The sequence below is a fragment of the Hippopotamus amphibius genome, chromosome 6 (assembly GCF_030028045.1).
Source record: "Hippopotamus amphibius kiboko isolate mHipAmp2 chromosome 6, mHipAmp2.hap2, whole genome shotgun sequence".
NCBI lineage: Eukaryota > Metazoa > Chordata > Mammalia > Artiodactyla > Hippopotamidae > Hippopotamus > Hippopotamus amphibius.
The window spans coordinates 31422950-31445622 of NC_080191.1; the positions used below are offsets into that span (position 1 = coordinate 31422950).

The 22673-nt window shown below is 35.3% G+C and overlaps 1 long non-coding RNA gene and 1 pseudogene across 1 annotated transcript in view; one reads left to right on the forward strand and one right to left on the reverse strand.

The window, feature by feature from the left end:
• LOC130855790 (uncharacterized) overlaps positions 1 to 21837 on the forward strand; it is a 43366-nt gene extending 21529 nt beyond the window's left edge. The window contains exons 3-4 of the long non-coding RNA XR_009054375.1: positions 19948 to 19984; positions 21741 to 21837. This is a non-coding gene — a long non-coding RNA (uncharacterized LOC130855790). The remainder of the gene's footprint in view (positions 1 to 19947; positions 19985 to 21740) is intronic.
• On the reverse strand, positions 651 to 2664 carry LOC130855789 (arginine/serine-rich protein PNISR-like; annotated as a pseudogene).
• Positions 21838 to 22673: the final 836 nt, after the last annotated feature.

A 22673-nucleotide genomic window follows, 5' to 3' on the forward strand; every position in this document is an offset into this window, starting at 1 on the left:
GAAATCACTCATGATTTACACCTGGCCAAGTATCAGTGAGTAATTCTCAGTCCTCATTTTCCTTGATCCCTCAGCAGCAGCTGACACATGTTGATCATTTTTTCCTTCTCGAAATTCTTTTTTGTACTTGCATTCCAGAACTCCACACACCTTTCAATTTGCTCCTACATTATCAGCCACTTCTCAGTATTACTTTCCCACTCTATCACCTCTATCTGATTGAGAATTTTGGAAGCACCCAGAGCTGAATCATTAAACTTCTCTTTTCTTTTTCCTTAAGTGATGTCATCAAATATTAAGGCTTATTTTCTGATAGCTCCCAAATTTACATTTTTTTGCATTTTCTAAACTTTATTTAATATTTAAAGGTACCATCTTGAAATTACAAATTAGAAAACAAAACATCATATAGCTATTGCACTTACACATTTTTCATTTTATCCAATTTTTTCCCTAATAACCTTTTATACCATTTTCCTAAGCAAATCAAAAACCAGCAAATAAAAATCTAATGATTTTAACACTCAAAAATTGGTAACTTTTTTGAGACATAATATGTGCTTATCTGTACAAGACTGAAAAGTGAAATACATATCTTAGGTACTCTTGATGAGACACTTCCAAAGTGGATTACGTGCACATCTACAATATTAAAGCAACAAAATATCTTTCACCTGATGGTCAAACTGGTTCACTGACCCCATTGCAAAATTATCGGGTGGGCCACCAAAGTTGTGATTGTTCTGGTTAAATATATGCCTGTTGTCAGGGGCAAATTCCCCACTGTCCTGACTGTTGCTGTCTTCAGAAGGAGGAACAATGTCCATTGGGCCTGGTGTTGGTGGCATCCATGGCTGATCTAGAGGTGGGGTGTGGGGGTTACTGATGCATTCCCCATTCTATTTAGGATTTAGGCATAAAAACATTCAACACGGGGTTATAACAAAATCAACACAAACTTCTAAAATCTCAAGAAAGCTAGATTTTTCAGTAAAAAAACAGATTAAAAAATTTATGACCTTGGTCAAACTCCTTTTGTGTATCTTAAAAATAAGCAATGAATTAATCTAATAAATACTTCAAATGAGCTAACTTCCACTCTAATTCATATCTTAAATAAATGGAAACCAAATGCCCAAAATTATTTTTAATGAACATAATAAAATCCAAAGCAATTTTCTGTTGAACTTTTCTATTTCTGTTCAGTAACAGTACCATAAAAATACTACCTTGAGATTTTTATATAGTATCTTTCTTCCATGAACACATTTATCCTCACAACATCCCTGTGAGGCAGGGAGAAATCAGGTACTATTTTTTGCCAATTTCAGGAAGGGAAACTGAGGCACACAGAGGTTAAATCACTTGCCTGGGACATAAAGAAAGTCAGCAGAGTAAAGCTGGGGAAGTGGGAATGCCAGGGTGAATCACTGATGAACTTAGGAACCAAAACATTTTCAAATATGGGACAATTTGGCACAGACTCAAAAGAACTAGAAATGAACCACCTCCCAGTATTAAAGATTAGAATATTCGTTATTCTTTTAAAAGTGATAGTAGAAGATGACTTCCTGAGGTTTCCATTCTTACACTGAGAAACAATAATGAGTACTAATAAGGAAAAAGAGCTATGACTTCACCATTAGCATACTCAAATGTAAGACTCATCTATAAATAATTTGAAGTAACTGTTAAAAATAATTAATAATGCAAGTCATAGAAAACTGAATTAGCATCAAAGAACCTAATCATACTGTGAAGTAAAAAAAGCAAACAACAAAAAAATAAACAGATAAAAACTTATGGAAGATCTTCACTATCAGGTAAAAAGGGAAGAAAAGATGGGTGGATGGTAGGGGCAGAGTATATCTGACAGACTAATTTGTCACATAGTGACACAATTTTTCTTTAATTAGAGACTAGACATGTTTTGCTCTGCCAGTGCTGCTGCTGAAAAGGCCAGAGGTTGCAACAGAGAGACATAGAATGCTCTCTTCCCTAGATGCCAAGTGAGGTTTCCAGTGTTCCCAGCCCCTGTCAGCCTAGGAATGAAGAACCAAGAAAAGAATCAAACTGAGTGCCACAATGCTAGCAGAATGAGTAGAGAATAATTTTAACCACAAAATTTCAAGGTCATCTATTTGCAACTGCCTAGTCTTTAAGAAGCATTAATTTCAAGAAGTCATAAAACTAAACAAATTAAACAATTTAATTTTAATCCTCATTTTACTTTAAAGATAGTCCTAAAATTTGGAAAACATAAACAACAAACCTGGTTGCCACATTCTTTAAAGTTTGAGTCCCCTTGGAAATTCCCATGATTGTTTGGACCAGACTCCATTGTAGACATATCTTGTCCATTTGGCATCATTCCTGGTGGTTGTTCTACCACGCTTTGCTGTCCTGAAGCTTCTCTTTGGGCAATCCAAGCTTGAGCCAATGCAGCCCAGTCAGTCTGGCTTGGATCCTGCTGGTGCTGGAATGACTGCATCCATTGTTGTTGGTTCAAGGGCCATTGCTGCCAAAGCTGTCCTCCTTGATCCCACATCCTGACTTTTAAAATATATCTGATTTTCTCAGAGGTTCACCTTCTGTTTAAAATTTAGGTTGATTCAGAACTACAGCTTGGAAGCATAGCAGCAAGGTTACTTATGCCCCACTCTGGTTTCGGAACACCGTTGTCACCACCGTTCCTGTAATACCTCTCCAACACTTTCGATGCTTCTACTTCTTCACGAACAAGACAAGATCCCAAATTTACATCTTTAGCACCAATTTATTTTGCTCTCACTCTCCCAACACTTGAACCTATTTAGATGTCCAAAAAGCATCTCATACTTAAGGCGTGTAAAACAAATTCTCAGTCCTTGAGGGAAGGTGACATCAGCAGTATCAGTCTTTAAAATTTGTAAAAAATAAGTTGGGCTTTCAGTGTAGCCTTGAGGTGTAACAGCCCAAGTGAATTGTTGGTTTTCCCAGGTAAAGGCAAACAAGTATTGAATCTTGGGGTCAACAGGGATGCTAAAGAAGGCACTACGGAGGTCTGTCACTGTAAAGGTTGTGTTCTTTGGAGGTATGGCTGAAAGTATGGGAATCTAACACAACTGTGCATCAGGGGATAACTGTGTTAATGGCCGTTAAGTCTTGGACAAACTTAAGAGAGGATGATACAATGGCTTGCACATGGAACAATCAAACCTTGTTTAATATATTCTTCAATTATGGGTTTGATTCCTTGAATAGCTTCTGCATTCAGGGAATATTGGTGAATATTTAGCAGACGCTTTCTTTCATCTACCTGAATCTTCACGGATGGTATAGAGTAAATGCAACCAATGTTAATAGCATTCTTAGACCAGAGTTCATCAAGGATGGTATCTAAGAGAGGGTTAGAATCAGCCATAGAGACTAAGAAAACTGGAATTATGATAGCTGAGTCTCCTGGAGAATTGTGAGAATCAGGGTCTCCCTCAAGATGTAAAAAGATTTCCCCGTTTTGAAAGAAGGAAACATGGGCTTTATGAGCCTTTAAGAAATCTCTCTCCAATAGGTGGATGTGAGCAGAAGGGACTAAGAGGAATGGATGAGTCCTTTCAATAGGCCCTAATTGAAAAGGGACTAGAAGACACTTGAAAACAGTCTTTGGTTTGTTAGATATTGCCACCATTTGCATGGTTTCAGTGCTCCAAGGAAGAGGAACAGACAGGTTGATGGAGTTAAGAGCTGACAAGGTGGCCTTTGTATCTATTAGGGTCTTAGTAACCTCATTCCCAATGGTTAAGTCAATTTTTTCCACAGAATTTGGTAGGAGCATGGGGAAAATCCCCCTTGTCCTGGGAGAAGCCCTATTGTTGAGACTAGCCAGGTTGGAACTTACGAGAATGCCTGTCATTTTTAGGCTATTGATTTTCCAGTAATTGTTTAAGCTTAAAACAATCTATTTTCCAGTGGCTGAGACTTTTACAGTAATTGTAAACCTTCTTTATTTGCCATTTTTCTTGGGGACCATGAGGGTTTCATTTAGCAAAAAGCTGTAGTTGTAAATGTATTATTTGGGTTGCCCAAACCCGAGTATTTCCAGCTTTCTCGGCTTTCCTTTTCTGTATCTTTCTGAATAGCTCAGGAGAGTAGTTCAACATAGTTTGCTAAATCATGAGGTTGCATCATGGCCCAGTTCTTCCTGTAACCCTTCAAGGGCAGAATTTAAAAGTGTCGAGGTTTTATCATTAATTTTATCTATGCCAGAATAGTGTTTAAAGGGGCTTCTCATATTTATCATAATAATCAAAGACAGATTCATCAGGTTTCTGAATACAGTTTTGGATTTTTTTCAGTCAATACTTTGAAAGAAGGCCTCAGAAATTTTATCATGAAGCATTTTACTAATTTAGAGGCTCATGCATAGCTGTTTGCCCCTTTTAGGTAAAATATTTATTTGGTTCATCCCAACCACCTAACATCATCCATTCTTTAGCAAGACCTTCCCTAACATGTGGATAAATTGATAAAGATCAGAAAATCCTGGCTCATGAGTCTGAACTGAGAAGGAATTCCTGTGCAAAAACCCATTGGAACTTTCTCGGGGTTTGTGAAGTCCTTAGCAATTGCAAGGAGTTCAGCTTTAGTCCAGGCAATGTAAAAAACAAGTTGGTGACTCTGGTTAGGGTTATAGACTGTCTTGGTTAGGGCAGGAGAGTCTAGAGTGGCTTCAGAATAATCTGGAAAGGAGTCATAAAAGGGAAGTTAGGCAAGAAAGGTTAGAGGGGGGAGGGGCTGAGAGGAGCAAGGCCGGTGCAGCGCTGGCAGGAGTAGAAAGTAGCAGCAGGGGAGCATTAGGAGAACATTTAGAAGTTTCTTTTAGTTTAGTCAATCACTGAGACAATTCAGAATTAGCCTCAGATAATTTGGAATTAATATCCTGGAGGGAAGCAATTTTGGAATTGCTACTTGTTTTGAGGGCTCAAAATGCCAATTGAAATAAGCTTCCCATTTAGGCTGCTTCATCTTACACCTTTTTTCTAATTGTCTGTGCAGATAAACTAATTAAGGAATTTCAAGGAGGCCTAACTTGGCCAATTTAATTGTAAATCATTCTGGGTAACTATAGTCCAGAGAGACAAGTACTTGTAGGAGGAGGGCCCATAGTTCTTATACATAAAACCAGCAGGAGTTCCAGAAGGAGGCTGCTCCACAGCCTGAGAGAGTGAACTTTCCTTTTTCCAAGAGTAATTAATCACCAGACCAAAATGGGAAACAAAGATCCAAAAACAGAAGCCACCACAGAGGGCACCCAAATAAAGTAGAACCTCTACCAAGACAGAGGGTCAATTCCACAATCGGGACCACCAAGGAAAGGACAGGGAACAACAGATTATTGTAGATACCTTTTTGAATCCATGGAGCTGCCAGAAGTTAGCGGTTGGAGGGGGAGGGTAGAGACTACACAGGTTGCTTTGTATCCCACTTCTGACACCATGTATTGTTACCTAAAAAATACAGAAAACTGCTAATAAGAAAAAAGAATTTATCTGCAGCCTTAAGACTTGCAATTTGGGAGGGACCATTCAAGAAGCAACTCAGATGTGCTCTGAAGGGAGAAGAAAATAGCAGAGGTTTATAAAGACAACAGACAGAAACATTCCAGAGAAATTACATAGGAGGTTACAATCACAGAACTACAATTGGTGCTGACAGGCATACTGTCACTTGCAGTAGCAGATGGGTTGCTAAGCTGAGGTTTCTATGGAGTAAATAAAATGAGTTCTAGATGGCCTAAGGATGACCAGATCAAAAGTTTATATTGTATCCACTTAAGGACCTGCGTAAGTTCCATCTCCCTAATGGTCTTCTAGCTTCCTTTGACATAAGTGACTCCATTTTGTTGTTCACTGTCCACAACAGGCAGAAAAATTGTTTCCAAAGTATTAAAGACACCAAAAATAGCTAGCTAACATAAAAGATAAGTTAGGGAATTATTTTAGAAGAGAAACGGGGCACTTGAACCTATAAGAATCATAGTAAAATTATTTGAATCTGTCCATTAATGTTAACAAGTTATTTGAGTGAGTAAAACTTTCTCTTCTTACCTATTAACTTTTTACAAAGTTACTACCTCAGAACATCTGTTTGCATAATGGGTCTTTCCAATGTTCTTGAATTAAAATGTCAATTGGAAGGAAATATTTAACATTTATAAATGCTTTGAAACTAGGGATTTGTTAACTACGTTTCCATTTTTCTGTTTTGTTACTATTTTCTTCTTTGAGTAGGTCATTTTCCTGAAGGCTATTTAATTAATGGTGAGGCATTGAATACATGCTTAGTATTAGAGTGATATAAAATCTATAATTGTGACAGTAACTCCTTAACATGTTTATGCCACTGCTGTTGAAAGTCAGTTCCCTGAACTCTGGCTGTGGTTAGAGTGAATGTGCTCTGACATTTTTTCATATGCTTGTGTCTCTCCAATCAAGAGCTGAAGTCACAGAACACAAGAGCCAATTGTCCAGGCTTTGGTTAGTTGTCCACCATGCTCAAGAAAAACAGGGCACAGACTGCTCACAATGAATTAAAGACCCCAAAATTATATGGGGATGCAGCTCCTGAAAAAAGGGAGATGGCCACTTCATGATCAAACACAATGTATGTTCACCATTTTCATGGAACTCACAGTTCTTGTTAATGAGTCAATTGCCATAATATAGCACTCTTTGCAGCATGCAGTGTAACAAGTATTACTCATTCTGGCCATCAGAGTCTTGATTTTCTCACTAAGGTGGGTTTCAAGCAGTTCAACTCTCAGATATAACAAAGCTTGGAATATTTCCTTAACTTGTAGTGTTTATGAAAATGGCAAAGGAATGTCTTGATAATGAGTGAAACAAAACTCTAGCTTTATACATTCTACCTTTTTTTAGCAAAGAAAATTATGGACCTCTGTGTGTGTGTGTGTGTGTGTGTATTACACATGCACACATATAATTCAGTATATAAATATTTTACAAAATTATGTATCTATAAATCAGCATAAATATTCTTTAATGGAATTCTGACATAAATTTCTATTCTCTTTCACTGATAACCAGATGATAGTTCTTAACCAGAGGGCATCAGAGTTCTCTACTTTGGTTCAATTTGGACTTCTGGTCCTTTTTCTTTGCCTTTGTTTGCTGGTCATTTTCAGTGTATTACCAACATTGAGCACCCTTTTGTTTTGCAATCAGATATCATCCTCTTCTGAGGTCAGTTGCTAAGATCATACTCTTTCACCACAATTTATTTTAAATACTGGATCATTACGAATTGAAGTGCATGGAAAGATTTTCTTCTTTGCAGTCCATTATGAATTGCCAGGTACTTACTTTATTTCTTAACAAAAATGGATCTGCGATGCTACAGCTCTGTATTTTTTTCTAGCCTGAGCAACCTATGGTCAATAATTTAGAATGCCCCGTAGTATGAATAAATCATTTAACAATCTTTGTTTCAGTAGAACATTCATTTCCATTTGAGTTCCAGGTTTAAAAGTAAATGTATCACTTGGCAATACCATAGCACTTCCAACAAATGCCATCAAATACTTTCCTGATCAAAGTACTCAGTGGTAGCGTTGGTTACTTAATTCATTCCCAGTATTGAATGTCCTATACATTGTCTATTATCATCAAATACTACTTAAATTCTTTTAAACATAAAGGTATGTTAGGCACTTCTCAGATTTTCTCCAATTTTGCTCATGCAACTTTCGTTTTGATAGTCCATAAGACTGTCAAAGCTAACCAACATAGCAATTAAACTCAAGACATTCAGTTTATAACTACACAATAAAACCTATCTGATTGAATCATCTTTTCCAAGAAACAAAAAAGAAGGTGTAAGCCATACTTAGACACTAGGATCCTAATATCAATTTAATTTTCCATGTGCAATAGTTTATTTTGTTGTCATATACAGTCTCAATGTTTCATGTATAAAATGCAACATCATCAAAAAATCTAAAGAAAATAAAAGCTGGAGAGGGTGTGGAGAAAAGGGAACCCTCCTGCACTGTTGGTGGGAATATAAATTGATACAGCCACTACGGAGAACAGTAAGGAGGTTCCTTAAAAAAAATAAAAATAGAACTACCATACGACCCAGCAATCCCACTACTGGGCATACACCCTGAGAAAACCATAATTCAAAAAGATACATGTACCACAATGTTCTCTGTAGCACTATTTACAATAGCCAGGACATGGAAGCAACCTAAATGTCCATCAACAGATGAATGGATAAAGAAGAGTGGCACATATATACAATGGAATATTACTCAGCCATAAAAAGGAATGAAATTGAGTTATCTGTAGTGAGGTGGATGGACCTAGAGTCTGTCATACAGAGTGAAGAAAGTCAGAAAGAGAAAAATAAATACCGTATGCTAATGGTAATGGAATCTAGAAAAATGGTACCTAGTGGCAGGGTAAGAATAAAGATGGAGACATAGAGAATGGACTTGAGGAGGTAGGAAAGCAGGGACGTAGTGAGAGAGTAGCACTGACATATATACACTACCAAATGTAAAATAGATAGCTAGTGGTAAGCTGCTGCATAGCACAGGAAGATTAGCTTGGTACTTTGTGACCACCTAGAGGGGTGGGTAGGGAGGGTCGGAAGGAGACTCAAGAGGGAGGGGACATGGGGATATATGTACACATATAGCTGATTCACTTTGTTGTACAACAGAAACTAACACAACATTGTAAAGTAGTTATACTCCAATAAAGATGTATCTAAAAATGCAACTGGCTGGATTAGATGTGTTGTGATTTACCATAAATTTTAGCCTATTTTTTAAAGTAATCTGATACTTATAAAAGATTCATTTTAATTGTAGACAATGGCTAATCTTATCTTTTCACCTTGCAAACATTAGGGTATCTAGTCAGTAGGATCTTAAAGCCTACCGTAAATTGTACCAGATGACAGCGTTTGACACTTACTGGTAAGGGAATAAACATATTTTTAAATATAAAAATAAGTAGAAACCCATGCCAAATTTTGCAAATGTTCAGTATGGCATGGTTTTCAGGAAGCTATTAAACATAACAGTGGTCTAAAATAGATATTAATTTTCCTAGGATTAGATTATATAAAACAAAGGATTGTGATAGACACATTCCCAATTTTTAGTAAAACAAAAGCTTGCCAAAAACAGCAACAAAAACTACAGCAGAAGCAGTCAAAGCAAAGTATCTTATGTTCATGTTTCTTCACATATAGTGCTGTAAATTGCAGCATTAATACCAGTTTTGGATCAGATAAATGTTCAAAACTATATCCATTTGTAGAATTGAATGTTTAGGAACTTATAATAACATGTGGTTTAGAAAAAATAATGAGAAAACATTCACAATTATATTAAGTGAAAAAATCATGATTAAAACCATTTCTACACCACCAATATTTATTACATAGATTACACATTTACATAGAAATAAAGGCTGATGGGCAATACATTAAATAACTAAAATAATAAGTATTTAAAATAAACACATCTTTCTGTGAATGGGATGTATATGACTTTCATTTTATTTCTAATATTTTCCTGTATTTTCCTAATTTTCTATATGAATGTAATCTGCCTGTGTGAAAACTATGGAGGACATTATAAAGCAAATAAATTCTTTCAATTTTAATTCCTAAATGTTATACCTGTATAATAAGGTTTATACATAATACATAAAAATGTACTAAATTACTTTTCAAATAAACTTAGGTCTAAAAAAAAAATCTATTTTTTTAAATCAGATTTTCCTTGTGACACAAAACCTTTCATTACACTCAAAAATAACATCAACCTAAGCACTTCTAAATCTACTCCCTCTCAAAAACTTGGGTGAGTATACCATTCATTATCTGCTTTATACATGTTAAAATGTACCATAAACAAAACATATACCTGTGACTTTCCTTAATAATGCCTAGCCAACAGAAAACCCCTCTAAGGTATCTTTAGGCATATTACTTAATTTTTTGTTAAAACAGTTTAAAACAGAATGTAGAATTCTCAAGATTGCTGGCAAGAGGGAATTATTTCAAATGCTTTTTATAGGTCTTTAAAATAAACATTTCTTCTCCAAAATATAATTGTTTCAATCTGGGATCATTTGGATACAAGAAAAGAAGGAACCCCACACAGCTTGAAAGAGTGGTATTTACCAGAAAGATTTTAAGTCACTTTCTGAGAGTCTAGAGCAGAAAGCAGAGGCCTGTTTAAGATGAAGGGAGAGGTCAAGTTGGGAGGAGTTGGGAGTACAGAACTCTCAGCCCATTTGCTTCTCCAAAGCCTTTGATCTCCGGTTCCTCTGCACAACCACCTCTTGATTCTTCCTCTGCAAAGCAGATTGATGGTATCTGGTTTTCTGAGTACGGTAGCCTCAAAGGGCCTAACAGGTTCTTAGATTTTAAAGTCTCATGTATACTGAGTTCCAATCTCAAATTCTTGGACTAAGAAACTGATTTGTTCTGCATGGGTAAGGTTGCCCCAAGGACACACTCATGTGCAAAATTAGTTCTTCACAAAACAGGTGTAGATTCTATCTCTGCAGAATATTTGTGCATGCAGGATATTTTTATGACATTTGCTATGAAACGAGGACCAATAGCCAAAAGCAGATACAATAAATGTATTATGTGTATGTATGTGTGTGTACATATAAAACAGGTATATATAATTTATACAATTTATCATTGAAAAGAACAAACCAACTCGTACAATTCTTATATACCTTATATGCAAACAAGAACTCCAAAAATTATCATACACCATAAAATTTCATAATTGAGAAAAAAATTTATTTTTCTAAATTTTTACTCTAAAATTGTACTTGGAAAGATTTTAGAGTTAAGAAGGGCAGTTAAAAGCATCTCTAGAGTTACACTGCCAGAGTTTGAATCCTGATTCTACCATTAACGTGATGTATAAACTTTCAATAAATTACTTAACCTCTCTGCCCTTCAATTTCCTCATTCGCTAAATGAGGGTAGTGATAGTCACAGAACTATCCTGAGGAGTAACTATATGAAATGCTTAGACTCTCCCATCTGGCACACGGGATTTAGTATGTTTTTTATTAAAATTTTGCTGTATACTTTCTTTTCAGACGCCTGAGATCTCAACTTTCTTTATATATGAACTACTAAAATATCCATTGTTTGTGGCTATAAAGTTGATTTCATGGAAATTGTTTAATAAAATAAATTCTATACTTATCTTCAGTCTCAATATAAATATTAATTGTAAAGCAAGTATATTTATAGAAATTATCAACACAAATATAACTAAATTATTAATTAAATGCTTTACTGATTCATAATTTCTGACTCTACAACACACTAATTTTAGATAATTTGAGGAATAGCATATAATGAGGAAGCAAAGCAGGTCACTGATAATCCTCAGAGAGAATTATTGTTACATTTTCCATTTAGTCTTTCATCTATACACGTTTATAATTTAGTTGAGATCATTTGCACATATAATTTTCTCTTACATTTTCATTTAATGTTAATAATGATTTAATAAAATAAAGATGATTTATATAATTACTTTACAATCATATTTTTCATCGATTTGTAAACAGTCTAATTTATGAATTGTTTAGTATCTAGGCACTTTTAGGCTATTTGATGGTTCATGAAAGTAATGAAAATATTTATATACTTTAAGCAGTTATTGATTCAATACCTAATCCAAAGAGTTTACAAGAGTACCCTATGCTACCAGACTTAGCTTATTCGCATTCTCAGAGGTTCCCCAAGGACTTCGCTACAAAATATCCCTCACCCTTCCTACTGCTTCTAAAACATTATTACACATATTCTGCAAACAGAACACTGATTATCTCCTCCAATGAATTCCTGCACAAATATTAATTTTGTGCATGCAGTAATCCTAGGATATTCCTGTGTGAGAGGAGAGTTGATTAGAAGAGGAGAAATCTTCGTATTTAAGACTTCATTGACATGTTTGTATATACGTTGTAGTAGTTTCTGTTATTGCTATAACAAGTTACTACAAACTTGGAGGCTTAAAACAACAAAAATTATTTTTCTACAGTTCTGAGGGACAGAATTCCAAAATCAGTTCTTAGGGGTTAAAGTCAAGAAGTCAGTAAAGCTGGTTCCTTCCGGAAGTTTTGAGAGGAGAATTTGTTTCCTCGTCTTTTTCAGTTTTTAGTGGCTGCCTGTATTCCTGGACTTGGGGGTCCTCCTCCGTCTCCAAAGGACATCATTCTAATCATTGTTTCTGTTATCCTATATCTTCTTCCTTGACTGTGACTCCTTTCACATTCCTCTTATGATGGCCTCTGTGATTAGATTGGTCCTTCTGCATAATTCAAGATAATTCCCCACCTCAAGATCCTTAATCACATCTACAAAGAACCTTTTGCCATAAAGCTAACTTTCACATGTTCTGGGAATTAGGAATTGGACCTATTAGGGAGAGGGCCTTTATTTAACCAATCACATATGTTTAGTGACTTATTCTCTTAGCTAATCCCTATAGTACACTTATGGACACTTTCTGATATTAATATACCCGTTTCTCTTTTGGTAAAATCCATGTCTTTACCCCAACTATTCATTTTGTTCTACCAAATGCAAATTTTAATTCATATACCACATCCAACAACTACCAAAAACAGAAAAAAAAAAAAAAAAAGAATGTAACATACCATACCTAACTATTGCCCTGTTTTGGAACACATAAAGTTATTTCCAAAGTTCAAATATTTCAAATAATGTTGTGATGAATGTCTCTGAGTAAAAAGCATCTGCATTTTAAACTATTCTCTTAGGAGAGATTTCTAGAAGTAGAATCAGTGGGTCAAAGCATATAAATATTTTATTACTCTTAAGACCTATTGCCAAATAACTTTCCAAATATGTTGTTCTAAATGATATTCCCATAAGTCGAGTATGAGAGAGCTTATCTCATGACACACTTGCTGTCACTGAGTCTTTGCAATTAAAAGGCAAAAATTGTAGCTAACTTGCTAGGATAAATTAGAAGAGATGTTATTTTAGTTGATATTTTCTTGGAGAATAATTATAGTGATTATTCCTTTCATTTTTTAACTGTTTCCTTTTCCCCCCAGGTTATATATTTATAGTTTTTAACTGTTATTGATTTCTTAACATTTTTTCTCATTTAGAATAAAATCATCTGAGAATCCCTAGCAAAATATTTTGTTCATGTATAATTATTCTTGTAATAAACCAATTAATCCTATTTAATAGCATTTAATTTTGAAGTCTCTGTATTCGTGAATGCAGTAAATATAATGGTATGATATTCAATTTTTGTATTTCTTTTCTCACCCCATCATTTCATATCAATCAACTCTTCATCAATATATTAAAACATGGTCTGAGCCAATTTTGGATTGGCTACTAAAGGTTAGTTTTGATAAAAGCTGAATGGAATTTTACTCTAGTGTTATTCAGTTTCACAATTCTACTCTGATATTTTTTCTTTAAATATTTTAATAATTATTTTCAACTTACCTCACCAAATATTATTTTGTGTAACATCTTTCAAAAAGTGCTATATTCTCTATAAATGTTTTTAAATTTTTGTACATTTATAAATAAAAATTTTATTATCTTTCTGCTAAATCTCTTTTAAAGAAACTATAAAGTTATTTTTTAAAAGTATTTGGAAATCTGATTTATTTCAGATTTTTTTTGAGAATACATATTGGAAGAGATGAATTATACTATTTTTTATTGTTTTGAAGATTATGTCCAAAATTACAAACTTGAATACATACATTTTATGCTATAAAAAGATAAAACTTTTTTTCTATGTAATCTAAGAATTTATGATGAATGATAAGTTAAATTAGTCTGGATGATATGATATTTATGTAATTTTATAGTAGACTCTAGTAGTAGCCTGGACTATATTTATTTTGAGACAGTTATTCCTATATTGCTAATGTAACATTCTAAATGAATCACATTTTGATATACTTTAATCATGTAACATTTTATTTTCTTGTTCATTTCTCTGAGTGGCAAAGAGAGTTTCAAAACAAATTCTAAATAATAGTAGATTGCTTTCAGAACTTTGATTAGTAAAATATGAGATCATGGTGTTTATTATACCATATTTTGATAGACGACAAGTATATTGGTTTCCTGAGACTGCAGTAACAAATTGCCACAAACTCGATGACCCTGAAACAGCAGAAATTTATTCTTTCACCATTCTGGAGGATAAAAGCCCCAAATCAGTTCCACTAGGCTAAAACAAACGTTGGCAGGACAGGCTCCTTCTGGAGGCTCTTCCAGTTGCTGGTGGAAACCCAAATTCTTTGATTTACGGTTGCACACTCCATTCACTGCCTCCACCTTCATATCATCTTTCCTTCCATGTACGTATCAATCTCTGCCTGCTTCACTTTTATGAAACATGTGATTACATTTAGGGCCTAGCTGGAAAATCCATAATTACTTATCTCAAAATCCTTAATTTAATCATACCTGTGAAAGCAACATTAACATAAAAAGAGATAGTCACAGGTTCCAGGGATTAGAATCTGATATCCATGGAGGCCATCTTCCAAGGCACTACAACCATATCGCAATTGGCCTTTCAGTAGATTCAAATCTCCAATTATCCCTGTGTCAAGGGAGAATGAATTCAGGAAAAACTCTCTGAAGGTCTTATGTTTTGGCAGGTAGGTCTGGTGTAAGACCCTTAGGTGCTACACAGAAAAAGAGAATGAGAAAAAGCAATAGGGACAGTTTCCTTTTATCTTGAACTATTGGTAGCTAATAAAATTTACTGCTTTCTGGAATTAGGATAAGATAGGAATAGAAAACATTAGTACTAAAGAACATTATATTTCACATGTAAATGTGAAATGTTTATTTCTGAAAAGGGAATGTTTTCTCCAATATGAAATAATACCTTCAACAGCCAGCCTGGAATTGTGATCATCTGACAAAAGATTTAAATAAAAACTGAGAAAATCCAACATTATATAGTTTATATATAATAATCATTCATTTCACAATAAAAAATAAGTATAATTATCTCAAAATGCTTTACTATGCTTGAAAATAAAAGCAAACTATTTTCATCTAGATATTCAATTATTTTGCATCATAAAATATGAAAATTTCTAAAACTAGCTTATCCTCCATGTCTATAATCTCATATTTTTTCTTATTTTATTATTTTTAAAGCTTATGAAGGAATATTTATCCTTTTTTGCATATATGTGTAATACTTTCCATATCTTTATTTAACTTATAGAGCTGTAGTGTTTTTTATTAAAAGAAATTCAAGTACCTCTGGGACTTCCCTGGTGGCGCAGTGGTTAAGAATCTGCCTGCCAATGCAGGAGACACAGGCTCAATCCCTGGTCCAGGAAGATTCCACATGCCATGGAGCAACTAAGCCAGTGCACTACAACTACTGAGCCTGCGCTCTAGAGCCTGTGAGCCACAACTACTGAGCCTGTGTGCTGCAACTACTGAAGCCCACTCACCTAGAGCCTATGCTCTGCTACAAGAGAGGGCACCACAATGAGAAGCCTGCGCACCACAACGAAGAGTAGCTCCCACTCACCACAACTAGAGAAAGCCTGTGCACAGCAACGAAGACCTAACACAGCCAAATAAATAAATAAATAAATAAATAAATAAATAAATAAATAAAATCTTAAAAAAAATAAAGCATTCCTCTTCAAAAAAAAGAAATTCAAGTACCTCTGTCTCAAAGGCCTATCCTTTGGGTATCTCATGGGTATCTCAGTAGCCCATAATAGTTACAAAAGAGCTTGTCAAAATGTGTCAAGACCACATTCTCCAATACTACAGTAGTTTTCTTCTACAGAAACTATGCCAAAAATTGGCATTTTAGACACATAATAGACTGTGTCTGAGATAATAAGATTGTGACATACTGACAAAGCCAGGGCAATTTGAAGAAGTGAGTATTTCTCTTCTAGGTTTTCCTGCTTCTTCCTGATATCCTGGTGTCTCAAGGAGTATGCTGGGAACTCTATGGAGCATATGTGATGTAATATTTGGACAAGGAAAAATTTTTCAGAGTAGTACCACACTTAAAATATTCTTGGGGATGCTTTGGATTTGGGACTTTGTGCCGAAATCTCTAACATCTTTGCATGGTTTTAATCCTAATAAAAGAATAACAATCATAAGTCTTTCTTGATACAGCTCTGGCAATTAATATTCATATTCAACTTAGAGACATTTTCTCCACCACAGGCAGCCATTCGCTGACATTTCAACTTACAGATTTGCAATTGCAGACAATTGGTATCTAAATGAGTTGTGACAGCTAGAAGAAAAACTACTGTTTTAAAATTTTCTTTCATATGTCAAATCATTTCATTACTTAATTTTCAATGACACATTTAATGGCATTTTTCATCATGATAAAAGTAACACAATCCAGTAGCTGGTCTTTTGACATGCAATGTATTTTGACATAAATAAAAAAAGTATTAAAATTTTAAATCACATCACACTGTAGGTCTCTAGTTCACTATTTCTTTATCATTGGATATCTACAATGTATAATGTCTATTCAAAATATTGGAAAACACTCTGACCTTTCTAAGACAACATGTTCGATGGTTATTTATTTTGTAAAGAGATTGAGAAACGTTTACTCACTAGAATTCCCTGGAGATGAGTGAAGAATGTGGACATTTGAAAAATCCTTCTGGTTGCCAACTTGTCTCTAGGGGAAATCATTGCAGTGCATAGCTTGACTACAAATTCTAGAATTATTTATACAGTAAGGAGGGTTCCATATTAGAAGTGGGGCTTTTGAATGGTTATGGAACTATCTAAACCTTGAGGAAGAGACCTGCCACAACAGAGAGAGGAAGCAAAGCTGAAGTCAACTGCAGGAAGGGATCAACACACCTTTTAAAATGCTACATAACAAAGAATATTGCCTACCAGTGGGTCCTACAGACCCACTGCTGTCTCTAACCTACAGTACACCCTGAAAGGAATTCAGGATAAATAGGATGAGGTACTCTGTGCTTTGGGAAAACAGGCAAAATACGCTCCTTAGATAGTTAAATACATTTACATTTAGAATACATTCTAAAATTTAGTGAACCTGAATTTCTTGCATCTTCTTATACATAGAAAACTACTAAAATCAGGAACCAATATACTGCTCCTTGTGACCAGCAGTAACTTTCTACCGAGATGTATGCTTGACTGCACATATTCCTTAGCCAAAATCATACATTATTTTTAAATTTCAGTCCACATGATCTACCTGCTGTTTCTCGCAAATATTCTATGAAACCTCAAAAATCACAATGTGCTTGAGACAGAGTTTCTGCCAAGTTCAGCAAGAGGCAGATCTAGTCAGTCTATTTAAACTCAGGGATGGAGACACTTGGGAAGCTAAGAAAGTAAAATGAAACTAGGGGTTTAAGTAAGTCACCACATATCCTTTCCTCAGTGGAGAAATCAAACCATATCTGATTGGCAACTAATCTGCCTTTAAAACCATATAAATCTACTGCAATTAAGAATCATGGAATGCAAAAACCATCAAAAGAAACAAAGATTTACATTTCAGAACATTTTTTACCAAAAAAATTCATGCAGTATTTGGAAGTGGAGAGGAAAAAATCATCGACATGCCCAAAACTATCGTATGCTTATGAGTAATAAATTTTTAGATTAAAAATAGTACTTTAATACACTATTTAGGAGGAAAAAACATAGTGAAGATTGAAAATACATCTCTAATCATACCTGAACATACATAAATAATAACTTGAGATGCCCAGTAGTTCAGGCATCAAATATCCCTTTCATGATGGGTTTGGAGCATTTCACCCATGTTATAATGGTATTCCTGTCATTCTGTTGTTTTTAGAAAATTACGACGGTAAATAACAAATTGGAATGAGCTTCATTCACTAGAGGACCTTCAGAAATTTTACTTAATATCACTAGATTAAGGTCTTTTGAAAAAGAACAGAGAGTTACTAAGTTTATTGTTTGCTGATAAGAAAAGAGGACTGCATTTCATTTGCTCTATTTGCATTTTTCTTAACTGGTGCACTTGAAATACCCACAACTGAAAATGTGTTGCTTTCATATTCAAATAAGAGGATGAACCATATCTTCCTCATCCAATATTCGTTCTATTCCTTTATTGACTCCTCTTTCTAAAAAGCAGGTCACATTAGTATCTTTTGCCCTCACACAAAAGAAAGGCATTCAAGTGTCAGACATTCACTGCTGATTCATAACCCCAGTGATCAGAAAACAAGAGACCTAGTAACTCTCAGGGGTTTTACACCTGCCTCTAACTTAATCACCTACTGTGACTGTTGCTCAACACCAAAATAACTCAAGTAGTCTTCATCTGCCAGGAAAAAAAGAGGAATTTTTTAAAAGGAAGCTTACTAAGAGAATTTCAACTACTTTGACACATCTCTAAGGGAAAAAAAAAGAACTTAAAAGCTATTTTTCAAGTGATTAACATTGATTAATTCACAACTAAAAAGATCATTTGCATAATTTTAGAATATATAATTAACTCCATGATTTGTCTGAATACTTCAGACATAAAGAGTTTAGATTTTCAAGGCTTTCCCCCCCTTGAATCAATTTACTATTTATACCCATACTTAATGTAGCTGAAGCAAGGTGCTAGTGGTCTGAGCAATGCTGGGCAGAGGGAACCTGAAGAGAGCAGAGGTTAGATCAAGGGCTTTGGAGCCATAGATCTTGAGTTACAGTCTTGACTCTACCATCCGCTTTGCGACTGTGGACAAGCCATTTAATCTCTCTAAGACATTGTTTCCATAGCTGTAAATTGGGAATAAAATTCCAAACTCACAAGGTTTTATAAATATAAAATGACATAACGTAGGTTATACACTAAGCCTATGACAGCAGCATTCATCCATTTCTGGTATAATTATTGTCATGATAATGATGTTCAATGTTTTTATCATGGAAATTATATAGATTTCAAGGTCATGTTAAATTCATAGACACTAAGTAGTTTATTTAGTATCACAAATGGTAGACTGTAGAAGCAGTGAGGGGTGAAATAAGAAAGGCAACTAGAGGACCTATTTCTCCAGAATGTCTGCTCACTTCTCAAAAGCATGTGCCTACTGATAGCAGGGATAAAAATTCATACATGTTTTGCAGTTCGCATGTGACAAAGCCTTTCCTCTGTTTAAGTTAGCATATAGCTAGGAGAGCATTATGGAGAATACTTGGTGAGCAAAGGATCAACAGAAGGTACATGGAGCTGGCAAACAAGAAGCAGAAAAGAGATGAGTATCTGGGAAGTTGCGACATCAGCACAAACTCCATGAATATTATAATAAATAGTAAGGGGGATTATTATAATAGTAACTGAATGCTTACAATAATAAGAGCTAACATTTATTGAATGCCTAGCTAAGGCAAATCACTTACATGATTCGTGGGGCGATTTGTAAGAAAATAAATGCAAAAGTATAAATACAGGTTTAGGGACAGAGCTTTAAAAGGAGTCCATGCAACTGAGGGGTCCTGAAGCTTAGCTTTCGTAGCTTCTTGGTAAATCCATTTCTGCCTGCTTACTACATGCCCAAGTCAAGGAAGAAGAAGCTATAGCAAATCATATGAAACCAATCAGCCTCAGCCCATATCCTGGTTCTGTCCATGAACCAGGGCAATCCATCAATCTGGGCAAACTTCTTTCTTTCTTTTCTTTTCCTCTTGAACCTAATTTTTTTCTTTCACAGTGATGTGCAGGTAACTGTGCTGTAGTGAGGTTGAAAATAAAATTTATAAATATAATAATAATATATATGCAGTAATTGATAAGTAAGCTTAACCATCATGACTATTATTAATAGTTTTTATCATTTTACTTACAAGCAGAGAAAATTATGAAATTTGACCACCATCCATATAAAGAGTAAGTAAAATCAAAATTTATTTTATAAATTTTTGAAATCTAGTGCAATTATAATAATTACAAAGCTAAAAAAAAAAGTAAAAGCAGATGCAGTCCCAAATTTGACTGCAAATTCCATGCTCTTATGCCGAGACCAGCTCGGCGACTCGAGGTGAGTGACGAGTGCCGCAAGCTTGAAGAAGACACAGACAGACTGAAGAGAAAAGTGGGACCGGGGGGCTCAAGACCTCTCGGATCAAGAGCCCTGCTGACTCATCCCACGTTGCTTTTATTGAGTTCTTCGGCTAACATTCTCAGGTTACACCCATAAACAATCAAAGGCCTCACATGACTGAGGCAATTATCTTTGTTTGCTTCCTGGGTCCAAGTTGAGCAGGTGTGGATTTGAGCTGGGGGTGGAGAGCAAAACAGCCCTGGGGGCAGGAGACCTCTCTCAGATATTGGGGGTCTGTGCCCCACCCCTGTTGGCCCCTCTGCGACTGTGCCTGTCTTAGGTTGTTCCTCCCTTGAGGAATCTTACCCGTCTCTGGCTAACCAGTCATCCTTCAGGGCCAAACAGGGTGATATAAGGAAGGCTCTATGCACCACCCCTGTTGGCCCCTCTGTGGCTGTGCCTGTCTTAGGTTGTTCCTCCTCTGAGGAATCTTACCCGTCTTTGGCTAACCAGCCGTCTCCTTCAGGGCCAAACAGGGTGATATTAGTCTCCACGCCCCACACCCTCAGCTCCTCCACTGCTCAAGCAGGACATTCTGAATCCCATCGCTCGGCCCACATACTTTAACATTTTCAAGGTTTCAAAAAGGTTCCTGAATGTCTTCCCACACTCTTAACCACAAAACAATACTCTACTCTGAGCAGAACTGAGTGGAAGCGGATCTTCTGAAATATCTAAAACTTTAAAGAGGAACCAAAAAACTGTGGTTTTTTTAGCACTCTCCTTTGTTTCTGTGTAAACAGTTTCAAAGAGCTAAACCCTGAAGAAGATACTGCCAATTTGCATTCCCAATTCATGAACCAAAGCAATTCTAAATACCAAGAAAATATGGCTGTAGACATGCTTAGTGAAAATTCAGATACTGCACAACTACTGAAGAGGATTTCTTGAATCTCTTTGTATTCATAAATTTCAATGAGGTCCAGGGCACTTCTTTCCCAGCATTCTTCCATTAAGGAAGATCACTTCAGCTCTAAATAAGCTTTCTTAGAAAACTGGCATAAAATACTTTTAAAATACTAAAACTTTAAGATGTCTCCAGCTTAGGAGTAATGCAGAGAAAGTGTAAGAATATATATGGCTGTTGTATAATGAAAGACACCTTACCCAGGCCAAATCCAATATAGAATTTTGTATTTCCAAGCTTCGATATCATGAAAAGGGCCAAAGGTAAATATATGCTCATAAAACTTATGAGACCTCTTAGAAAGAAAAGAGTGAGATTCACAAAGCATGGAGGGTTTCACACAGCTTGTGTTACTTGTAACAGATAACCTGGAGCTTACCTTGAAGTCTATAGGTTAAAACAGTTCAGAACCATACATTTTATGTGCTTAGGGCAGCATCTGGCATGTGGAGTGAGCACTCAATAACTAGAAGCTATAGTACCTGTCTTGCTATTTTAAATGTACTGTTCCTTACATGTACTACCCTAAAAGCAAAAAGTAGTTCCATGACCAGTATTGCAGGTATTTTCTTTGGATGGTTCTCTGCTTATTCTCTCTCTGTTGTGTCTTACTAAACTTTCTTCTTGTTTCCCAGGGCCTATATCCCACTTCCATCTTCTTTGGTGGGACATTTAACTCCTGTTCCTGACTTCCAACAACTCTAGTTGTACACTTTGTCCAATACTGTTTTTCCCCAAAGTTTTTTAAGAAATGCTGAGCACAGATCACAAAGTGATGTCCAAGATGTTCTAACTCTTCTCAAGTCTCTGTCCATCAATTGTACTCATTATCACTAACCAGGAGAAGAACTTTAGTGTGTTTCCCATTGGAGAAAATCCAAGAACTATAAAGATCTCTTACTGGAAAAGCTCAATTTAAGGGTATCTAAGGAAGAGAAAAAAATGTTCCTTCCCCAAGTGCAGATCATGTTATAGGAGAGGAAAAATCTCCTTAGACATATAGTTCAAAATATTTTGAGCTCTACAATTATGAATAACAGCCACTCTAGAGCATAATACCTTCTAATAAGGAGAACACAGAACACAAACCTCAAAGCACATAGAGGATTAGTGAAAACATATGCCCAAAGAAGAAAAAATTTGAGGATTTACCATTCGTGGTTTTGAGATAGTATAAAGCTACCATAGTCAAAACAATTGTCCATTGGCAAAAAGATAAATGTATTAATCAATTGAACAGAATAGAGAATGTAGAAATAGATCCATATATAGCGATCAATTAGATTATGGCAAAAGTGTCAGGGCAATTTAATGGGGGAAAAGGAAGGTCTTTTCAACAAATTGTGTTTGATCAACTGCATGTGTGAATAGAAAAAAAAAAAAAGAACATCAATCCAACTTCAAATAATATTTAGACCTAAAAAAATTTTCTCAAAGAAAACATAGAAGAAAATTGTTCTGACCTTAGGATAAGAAAAGTTTTTTGGATAGAACAAAGGAGGCTTGAGCCATGCAAGAAAAAATATATATTGGATTTTATCAATATTGAAAGCTTTTACTCTTCAAAA